This window comes from Silene latifolia, chromosome 10 (genome assembly GCF_048544455.1).
Source record: "Silene latifolia isolate original U9 population chromosome 10, ASM4854445v1, whole genome shotgun sequence".
NCBI lineage: Eukaryota > Viridiplantae > Streptophyta > Magnoliopsida > Caryophyllales > Caryophyllaceae > Silene > Silene latifolia.
This window is the reverse complement of record NC_133535.1, coordinates 45,828,189-45,839,331: the sequence shown is the minus strand read 5'-3', so window position 1 is coordinate 45,839,331 and position 11,143 is coordinate 45,828,189. Positions and strand designations below refer to the sequence as shown.

At 37.6% G+C, this 11,143-nt stretch overlaps 2 long non-coding RNA genes across 2 annotated transcripts; both read left to right on the top strand.

Annotated features, from left to right (window-relative positions):
- The first annotated feature begins 2,696 nt into the window (after positions 1-2,696).
- LOC141608968 (uncharacterized) lies at positions 2,697-4,931 on the top strand. Its single transcript, XR_012527097.1, has 3 exons — positions 2,697-2,892; positions 2,990-3,098; positions 4,823-4,931. It is a non-coding gene; the product is annotated as an uncharacterized LOC141608968 (long non-coding RNA).
- Positions 4,932-8,757: 3,826 nt separating this feature from the next.
- Positions 8,758-10,929, top strand: LOC141608967 (uncharacterized). Its single transcript, XR_012527096.1, has 3 exons — positions 8,758-8,930; positions 9,028-9,136; positions 10,859-10,929. It is a non-coding gene; the product is annotated as an uncharacterized LOC141608967 (long non-coding RNA).
- Positions 10,930-11,143: the final 214 nt, after the last annotated feature.

Sequence of the window (11,143 nt, the reverse complement as noted above, 5' to 3'; positions counted from 1 at the left end):
CACCCAGGACGGAGGGCATCAGCTTTCTGTCCCGGTTCAGGGATGGCAATATCCACCCCATCACCAAGACCAAGCAGTTTCTTGATCGTCGGAATGTCGGCCGGAGTTAGGACGGAGTCACAATCGTGTGGGTGTATGAAAAGTCCCCGAGAAGGGAAAGTAGAGTCGAGATTACGGTCGGAGGGTGTTGAGGTTGACGTGGATTGTCGGGTTTTGCCCATGGTGGAAAAGAGAAAATGAAGATTAAAAAGGGAAGGGAAGACGGATTACCTGATGATGAAGATGGAGAAGGGGAACAGTGAAGCCAGCGAGGAGTGAAAAAGAAGGAAGATTGAGGGTTTAAGAGAGGAGAGCTTTTGAAATGATTTGAAGTAATTAAATGAGAGTGGAAGAGAGACGTTGGGGTTATAAAGAGGAGAGAGGGAGTTGGGTGCGGAGAAAGAGGAATAGGGCGGCTGGAAGTGATGGGTTGCATGGGGAGAAGTAAAAGACGGCGTAGGGTTTTTAACATTTGGTTACGTAAATTCCTTGTTCGATACTTGAAAGCGTACTTCACAAGAAATTTGGGGCAAACTGTTTGGGCTAAAAATAGCGTAATAAAGAAAGCCTACTTGGTGAAATAAAGATTATAAAGAAGAGATGAGGAGGAAGGGAGCCCGCGGTCTGCAAAAGGGAGATGGGCTTGAGAAGGATCAAGAGCCCACCGTGGAAGGTGCCCGCGTTAAGGAAAGGAGTGTTAGGGAGAAGTCGGGGAGAAGTTAGGGAGAATTTAGGGAGATTGGGGAGAATTGGTAAAAGAGTTCGGGTTTGGAAATAAGTCTTTATGGAAATAATATTCCCTTTCCATATTCGAGGTAGGACATATCTAGGGTTCTTATCCTATAAATAGCCAAGGAAGGAAATCAAGAAAGAGGATTCACTCATCCATATATTCATTCAAGATTATATTCAAGACAACTACATCACGGCATATCACTCACAAATATACACCGTCCGAGATCTTGCAGGCCTGATACATAACGCCAGCAAGATTAGCATAAACGTTATCATTGTAATCATCCTCCTATTCATATAGTGCAATACTTGGCAGGGTACCGTCCCTCCCGCGGTTGTTCCCACATTGGGTTTTCCGCGTCACCAAAATCTTACGTGTCAATTTACATTACGCACTTTATTTTCCGTTTACTTATTGACATACAAATCATCATACAATCGACCAACGAATATAGACTACATTGACCCTAAATCGACTTAGGTAAAAAAGACCTAAACAATCACCTACTTTTTCAACAATGATCTGCACCTCCAACGAATAATCCAATCCATCACATCCCCCTGCCACTGAATCTGTAGCCAAGTCGGCAAATGCATCAGGCACTGCAAACTAAACGAGCATTCAAAAAACAGATGGCTGTGTGTTTCCAAATGCAATCCACGCAGATAGCACACACCAGCAGTGCTAACACAAAACTTTTGCAGCCTATCCTGCGTTAAAAAACGCTGTTGAACATAAATCCAAGTACTAAAGTTGGGCTTGGGCACGCATACTCTATTCCAAACCATAGGTACCCAATCCTTCTTTGGGCAAGGACCAAGTAACCAATGATAACCCTTCTGAATAGAATAATTTCCATCCCAAGCTCAATTCAAAAACCCTGGCTTAAGCATGTCCTTAACCTTGCAAATCTGTCTCCACGTCCATCTAGAATTCTGAGTAGGTTCATACATCCACCAATCACATTGCTTTATATAGATGTGATGCACCCATTGAACCCATAGACTCTCCTTCTTACTATGAATCCACCACGCATACTTGCCAATCAGAGCAACATTCCACAGATGGCAATTGATAATACCTAACCCACCCTGTTCCTTAGGTAAACAGCAAGTCTCCCAAGCAACAGGGGGAGAATGTTTAAACTTAGCATGCCCATCCCATAGGTAATTCCTGCAAATGCACTCCACCTTGTGAATGACTCCTTTTGGTAACAGAAAAATCCTAGCCCAATAACCATGCATCTGAGTTAGGACAACCTTAACCAAAACCAGCCTCCCAGCATAGCTTAGGTGTTTAGCTCCCTAACCTCTAATCCTTGCTACAATTTTGTCCACCACCCTATTGCAATCAGCAACACTCAGTCTCTTGGAGGAAATTGGGACACCCAAATATCTAAAAGGGAATTGCCCCAACTTAAAACCTGCAAGCCTGACAATATTGGTAGCTAAGTTGTCATCAACACCATTCAGATACATATCTGACTTTGCCTTATTCATACTGTAACGCCCCGTAATTTCGGACCGTTAATATATTTCAAAAATAATTTATTAATCAAATAAAATTTGATATTTAAAGTAATTAAAGTAAAAATAATTCAAAGAAATATAATTTTATTATATTTTGAAGAAAAGTATTTATTTTGATAGTTTCGAAATGTTTAAAAATAGTTTAAACCGTGTAAAACTTTTTATTTCGAAATAAGGGCGTATCGGGGGGAAAATGACAATTCTTTTGAACGTTGGGTAAACGAAATTGGAAGTGGGTCGTATGAATACTCAATTTTCTTGTAATCTTGTGTTTAAAAACTTTGGTCTTGACGGAATTTGCGTTTGACTTACGGATTTAATTATTATTGAAACGAGTCAAAACCGACTCGAAAAATCCCGACTCAAACCCGACTCCCTCCTTTCCTTTCTCCCTTTCACGCGTCAAACCCCCCTTCCCCTTTAATTTTTTCTGATTTTCCTTGCTTCCATCGTCATCTTCAACCTTACAAAACCAAAACACCATTTTCAACCAAATTCCAAGCTATTTTGGCCATAATTTCTTCGTTTCTTATCGGATTTTCACGAAATTTACCTTTCCGGAATCCCCTCGACGAGATCTACAACTTGGTATAGTTTAATTTCAGTTTTCCTGAAATTGTTTTAAGACCAAAATTCGGTAATTTCGGTTTTTGTGTTTAATTATTGTGTTTTATTGTTTAATTAGGTGAAGATTTGGAAGACGAGTTCGGGGACTCGTATATTGTAGAGGATAGCGGCTAGTCGTCGTTAAGGTTTGGGTTTTGAGGTGCTAATTGCTCTTTTTCTAGCTTAAGGTAACATATTTCGAGTTACTCGACGAATTATCGTCACAATCTTTGTTGTTTTTGTATGTTTGGTGATTTTTGGTTGAATAGTAGTTTTCACATGTAAAATTTGTTGCATGCATGCTTAATTTGTGCCTTTTGTTAGTTTAAATTAACAAAGTTGAATTGGGAACGATTAATTAATGTTCAGACGGTCTTTTACTAAATAAAAATGGAAAAAAAATGGTGGTGTAGGGGGACGGGCAGCGGCGGAGGCCGTGGCGAGTCCACGGCTAGCCCACGGTTGGCCCGGGTCGGTCCGTTGCTTGTTTCGCGGTTTTCCATGCAAAATTTGTCATTTAAGGTTTATTAATGACATAGTTAGTATGAGTACACTTTAGGAATTGGATTATATAAGTAACAAAAATTATGTTAATGGTAAAATTGTGCTCATATTAATAGTTATCACATGTTAGGATAGTTTACAAAATGAAATTGTAATTAATAGGCTCAAAATGAATTTTATAGTGATAATTGTAATGTTTTGTTGATTGTCGAAAAATCGAGCCTTAATCCCTTTGACTGATTCGATGTCAGTCAATTGAGTGATTGGTCAGCCGCAATTTAACCCGTACCTGTCGCAGGGCTGGGGTTGCGGGTAAAAATTCGGTTGGATGAAATTTTAAATGAATTGGATAATCGGCCTTTTTCTTGTTTTAGGCCATTCATTATATTTTTATCTCACATGTGTAATTTGTTGATTTAAGTAGCTTCTTATATTGTAAAAACGGCCCTAGATTCCCCGAAGCCTTTAATTTGGTTAATGTTGTTAGAATTGGAAATTGGTATTGAGGATTCTGTTGGTTTATCTGCTGATTAGACTTTTATATAGCCTTTCACATGATAGAATATTAGAATTTATGTTGGTAAGTAGGACTTTTTGCCCTCTTATGGTTAAGTGGGTGTCTTAATTGACTTGTGTGGTGAGTCTTGTGTGGTGTGGGCTAAAGTATTCAAGCTGGGACTAGCTGGGACTAGGTCCTAGGTGAGTATTTCGGCCTTCATCATAGATAGGTCTTTATAGTCTTTGACGAGTATATGTTCACTGCTTGATAGCCTTTGTGTTCCTGACTAGTGGATGTTTATCCAAGTTGGGGCATGACCTCAGTTACTTATTTTGATAGTAAGTGGTCAGCTTAAGTACTAGCCAACCCTTCGGTGGTGTCCTTAGGGTACTCACTTCACTTTGTTTTAAAAAAAGTTGTGGGTCTTGGGTGCGGTGGTGTGTATCCGCATGTCTAGGTCTGCGCAGATTTTAGGCTAGGGTTGTGTTGTCTCTTGGCCATGTTTTATTAATATTAACCGCTGAGGCAAGATACCGGTTCGATTACCTTCCCTACCTCGTGGTATAGACTCGAGTTACAAAGTGACTATTGACCGTACTAAGAACTTATGCCTGTTTTTGATATATTGCCCTTTCTTGTTTAATGATTCTATGAATCATAGAAGGTGAGATGCAAGCCGGCTATGGTTGATAGAGTTTGGATTACTATTTGTTAAATGATTCACATGATAGTTTAGTTTGGTCAGTTTAGGGGTCATAGGTTAGATTATAGGGTAATTACATGGTTTATCATATTGTTTACATGTTACATTACATGTTACATTAATTTTGACGATTCGTGGCTGGGAGGACTCGAAGTTACTCCCCACTGAATTGTGGCTTTCGTGTTTGTATAAAATGCGATTGACAGGTTGTTGATGCTTTGTTGGGGGTCACAGACGAGCTAGTGAGCAAGGAACCTTGGACCTAGTTTTGGCTATTCTATTAGTAAACCTTTTATCTTTTGGTTTGTATATTATTTGAAGGGACATATGTCTCCCTTTTTCTATTTTGGGTTGTATCATTATGTATTTTCTTACCTTTAGCAGTATTAAGTAAGTTAGATTGTTAACAATTGCAGGTTTTGGCACCCGTCTATTGGGAATGTTGGAGATGTTGTAATTGGTTTAGAAAAATTTTTGAAATTACAGGTTTTTGGCTAGTTGAACCAATTACAAACATATCCTACCAGTTTTTCTGTAGAATTTACGTAATTAATTAAGGCTAGATTTAAGGGTGTCACAGTTGGTATCAGAGCCTATTGCTCTCGACGCACGTTTGTGCACCCCACTTAGAAATACTTGACCTTTAAAAAAATAAACTTGAGAGATGGGTAGGATGGGTAGAGTTAGGATTTTATGTGGTAGTCTGTTTGTGATTGCTAATTGTTAGGTACTAATTGATTTTCTCTTTTGTAAGATGGCTCTCCAATAGAGGTAGATAATGCAATCTTACCTTAGTTTTCCAATCTCGTTGTTTATTCGTCTTTCAAATTCCTCTTCTCTCGCCTTGGTAACTACCTTTCAATTCTTTCTCCCGATTCATCTTAGGTTCGTTTTCTTCTTATAATAAAGTCCATGTGGACACCTTCCTTGTATTCCACAGGATAGTCCCCTTGTTCAAGAGAACCCGGTTTTGAGAGAATGTAACTTTGGAGGGTGTGAACGAGTTGAGAAATTGATTGGTTAAGGTTTGAGTGGTATAGGAGAATATAACTTGGGATCCTTTGGTTAGACGTGTTAGTTGTGCATGATATGAGAGCCTAGTGAGTTTAGGAACACCTTTGGATTTATGTCTATTGAGAGCTTGTTTGTTATAGATGATTGAGCATGAGGTACTACCTTAGCACATAAGATGGTATGAACCTGAGCTACTTCATTTGAGAGTCTCGATGTTTCTTAGGGAGAATTAAGGGAATGATAGTCAGCCCTAATCCTTGTAGGCCTTGAAAGGAATACAATAGGACATTGACGTTGCTTAATGGTTTGGTATCGTACTTTGGAATTAGTTAGTTTGTTCCTTTTGAGTTGACCAAATCTAGTGTAGAGTAGCCCTTGTTGACCTTTTTAATCATATTTGAATTTGGGAATTTTGGGTGGAAAGTTGTTCGATGTAGTTCGTGAGTTCAAGGATGTGATTCCAATTTATGGTATCGGAGACTAGAAGTATTAAGTGGTGAGATGATGGAGTAGACAAGCTATGGTACTTGGGGATGACATAGTAAGTGAAGTTCAATGACGAGAATTGTAAAGGAGATACTTTGTGACATGGGAGGTAACAAATGAATTTGTGTGGTGAATTGATTTTGGCTCTTAGAACCAATTGAGTTGAGGAATACCTACCATTGTGGAGTCCTAGTTAGTCTTATAATTTGGTAGACTTTTGGGGCTTGGTTGAATACCTTAGTGATGTAACCTTATCATATCGATCATAAGTTTTGATGAGTGTTTGGTAAGCGGTAACCCTTTTATTGTGCCGCTTCTATTCTCCTTTCCTTTTCTTTAACGTTCGTTGAACCTTGTTTTTATGCCAAATCCTACGAATCTTTTTCTTGCCCGAGATATCTTCTTAACTCGAATACCTCTTATTTAGGTCAACCGTTATCTTTACGGACCGACTCCTTAGTTTCCTAACTTGTCAGATTCATGCACCCTCCGGAAATGTTTCACCGTTTCTCTATTCCTTTATCACTTCTTATCTCCTTAGTATAGTTGGTACCTTTGACCATGTTTACAGAGTTAGTGAGATGTGACTTGAGAATATAGGTTTGACTAAGTAGTCGAGTTTGTGATTGGCTTCCATAATCACTTTGGAGATGAGAGTTTGATAATGTATATGTTACCGTGCGAGAAATGTTAAATGTAGGATTATTAGTTGATTTTAGTGAGTGATATTGATTACTACTTGAGGTATGGTATGAGAGTGAGAGTAAGCTACATTATTGGGAGGTTTTAGCACTTGTTTTGGTAACTAGAAAGGGTAATGGTATGGTTGACACCAATTGTTAGGCTAAGGAACATAATTTCAATTTATGGTTTTAAGAACTCTGAGGTGATAAAATGTTGTTACAATTATGACCTTGTTCCTTGAGAAATTGAGGGTAAGCAAGTTTAGGATATCAAATTTAAAAGAATACTCCTTGGGGATGTTGATGACCAGAATGGATTGGTGATGTAATTTGGTATTAGTTGGCTCTTGTGAGTTCTGGAGTTGAGAGAGACTTAGTCTTGAGAAGAATTTGTTAATCCTATAGTTTTATAGACCTTGAGGTCGCATTGAGTACTTGAGATGATGGGACGGTGTTGTAGCTGAGTGTAGTTCCGCTTTTGGCAATCCTTAATAAATAAAAGGATAGAGGAACGTGAGATCCTATTAATTTTTCGGATTTTGGGGTTGGTATGTCACTACCTTGTTTTGAAATGAAAACCTTGTAGAATTTGAGGAACCCATAGTTGACACTAGTTGGATACGAATATAACTTTGTTGGAAGCCTTGACCTTAGGCTTGTGAAAGTTGTTTTGGAATGTTATTGTAAATTTGGACTTTATATCTAATCCTTTGAGGAATCTTTCTATTGGAATTGGAATATTGTTGGGAAATAGGATTGTGAACCTTTCTCGATGTACCGATCTTCCTAATTCCGATCTCTGACAATTGTATTCTTACTATTCTGGCTTGTTCCGTTGTGTTCGCCTTTATGGAACTCTTTTGACCTCCTGAGTAAAGCGTCTTGTTCGTTGACATCTTTATTGACTTCATCCAAAAATTCCACCTTTAAAAGTTCAATTCCTTCTTGTCTGTTGGGTGTGAGTTCCCTATCGCGACTTGCACTTCTCGTTCCCGAGTTGTTTTCCATCTTGCATAGATTCTATATAGTTTGAGTAAACTTTTGGTTTATTTTTCCTTAATTTGGAGTGAAATCTACAATTGACCTCTTTCTATAACATTTGAAAATGATTTCTCACTCTCTTTCAACCCTAGTGTTCGATTGGACATCTAAGCTATTTCTCGTTTTGTGTAATGATTCCTTTTCTTACTATTTTTCCGAGTTACTAAGCCTTGTATAATCATAGTTAGTAAAGATAGTATTCTTACTATAGAATTTTAAACTAAAAATTTGAAAATGCTTGTATGATTTTCAATGGTTTTAACATTAGTGAATGTTGAATCTCGTTGTTGGTGACGTCCCAATAATGGGTTTTCTCATTTATTGGTGTAGAAATATTTTTATATCTTGATATGAATATGGATGTTCTTGTCTGATCAACAAGAGTATCACCGTTTCATTGAAAATATACCTATATTTTCTAATAACTATAATTTCTCCTTCTAAGTTTCGAGGACGAAACTTTTTAAAAGGAGGGGTGATTGTAACGCCCCGTAATTTCGGACCGTTAATATATTTCAAAAATAATTTATTAATCAAATAAAATTTGATATTTAAAGTAATTAAAGTAAAAATAATTCAAAGAAATATAATTTTATTATATTTTGAAGAAAAGTATTGATAGTTTCGAAATGTTTAAAAATAGTTTAAACCGTGTAAAACTTTTTATTTCGAAATAAGGGCGTATCGGGGGGAAAATGACAATTCTTTTGAACGTTGGGTAAACGAAATTGGAAGTGGGTCGTATGAATACTCAATTTTCTTGTAATCTCGTGTTTAAAAACTTCGGTCTTGACGGAATTTGCGTTTGACTTACGGATTTAATTATTATTGAAACGAGTCAAAACCGACTCGAAAAATCCCGACTCAAACCTGACTCCCTCCTTTCCTTTCCCCCTTTCACGCGTCAAACCCCCCTTCCCCTTTAATTTTTTCTGATTTTCCTTGCTTCCATCGTCATCTTCAACCTTACAAAACCAAAACACCATTTTCAACCAAATTCCAAGCTATTTTGGCCATAATTTCTTCGTTTCTTATCGGATTTTCACGAAATTTACCTTTCCGTAATCCCCTCGACGAGATCTACAACTTGGTATAGTTTAATTTCAGTTTTTTTGAAGTTGTTTTAAGACCAAAATTCGGTAATTTCGGTTTTTGTGTTTAATTATTGTGTTTTATTGTTTAATTAGGTGAAGATTTGGAAGACGAGTTCGGGGACTCGTATATTGTAGAGGATAGCGGCTAGTCGTCGTTAGGGTTTTGGTTTTGAGGTGCTAATTGCTCTTTTTCTAGCTTAAGGTAACATATTTCGAGTTACTTGACGAATTATCGTCACAATCTTTGTTGTTTTTGTATGTTTGGTGATTTTTGGTTGAATAGTAGTTTTCACATGTAAAATTTGTTGCATGCATGCTTAATTTGTGCCTTTTGTTAGTTTAAATTAACAAAGTTGAATTGGGAACGATTAATTAATGTTCAGACGGTCTTTTACTAAATAAAAATGGAAAAAAATGGTGGTGTAGGGGGGGGCGGCAGGCCGGCAGTGCCCGCAAGTGAGCCCACGGCTAGCCACAGTTGGCCGGGTCGGTCCGTTGCTTGTTTCGCGGTTTTCCATGTAAAATTTGTCATTTAAGGTTTATTAATGACATAGTTAGTATGAGTACACTTTAGGAATTGGATCATATAAGTAACAAAAATTATGTTAATGGTAAAATTGTGCTCATATTAATAGTTATCACATGTTAGGATAGTTTACAAAATGAAATTGTAATTAATAGGCTCAAAATGAATTTTATAGTGATAATTGTAATGTTTTGTTGATTGTGCCGAAAACTGAGCCTTAATCCCTTTGATCGATTCGATGTCGGTCAATTGAGTGATTGGTCACCGCAATTTAACCGTGCACTGCCGCAGGTGGGGTTGCGGGTAAAAATTCGGTTGGATGAAATTTTAAATGAATTGGATAATCGGCCTTTTTCTTGTTTTAGGCCATTCATTATATTTTTATCTCACATGTGTAATTAGTTGATTTAAGTAGCTTCTTATATTGTAAAAACGGCCCTAGATTCCCCGAAGCCTTTAATTTGGTTAATGTTGTTAGAATTGGAAATTGGTATTGAGGATTCTGTTGGTTTATCTGCTGATTAGACTTTTATATAGCCTTTCACATGATAGAATATTAGAATTTATGTTGGTAAGTAGGACTTTTTGCCCTCTTATGGTTAAGTGGGTGTCTTAATTGACTTGTGTGGTGAGTCTTGTGTGGTGTGGGCTAAAGTATTCAAGTGGGACTAGTGGGACTAGGTCCTAGGTGAGTATTTCGGCCTTCATCATAGATAGGTCTTTATAGTCTTTGACGAGTATATGTTCACTGCTTGATAGCCTTTGTGTTCCTGACTAGTGGATATTTATCCAAGTTGGGGCATGACCTCAGTTACTTATTTTGATAGTAAGTGGTCAGCTTAAGTACTAGCCAACCCTTCGGTGGTGTCCTTAGGGTACTCACTTCACTTTGTTTTAAAAAAAGTTGTGGGTCTTGGGTGCGGTGGTGTGTATCCGCATGTCTAGGTCTGCGCAGATTTTAGGCTAGGGTTGTGTTGTCTCTTGGCCATGTTTTATTAATATTAACCGAGCGAGCCAAGATACCGGTTCGATTACCTTCCCTACCTCGTGGTATAGACTCGAGTTACAAAGTGACTATTGACCGTACTAAGAACTTATGCCTGTCTTTGATATATTGCCCTTTCTTGTTTGATGATTCTATGAATCATAGAAGGTGAGATGCAAGCCGGCTATGGTTGATAGAGTTTGGATTACTATTTGTTAAATGATTCACATGATAGTTTAGTTTGGTCAGTTTAGGGGTCATAGGTTAGATTATAGGGTAATTACATGGTTTATCATATTGTTTACATGTTACATTACATGTTACATTAATTTTGACGATTCGTGGCTGGGAGGACTCGAAGTTACTCCCCACTGAATTGTGGCTTTCGTGTTTGTATAAAATGCGATTGACAGGTTGTTGATGCTTTGTTGGGGGTCACAGACGAGCTAGTGAGCAAGGAACCTTGGACCTAGTTTTGGCTATTCTATTAATAAACCTTTTATCTTTTGGTTTGTATATTATTTGAAGGGACATATGTCTCCCTTTTTCTATTTTGGGTTGTATCATTATGTATTTTCTTACCTTTAGCGGTATTAAGTAAGTTAGATTGTTAGCAATTGCAGGTTTTGGCACCCGTCTATTGGGAATGTTGGAGATGTTGTAATTGGTTTAGAAAAATTTTTGAAATTACAGGTTTT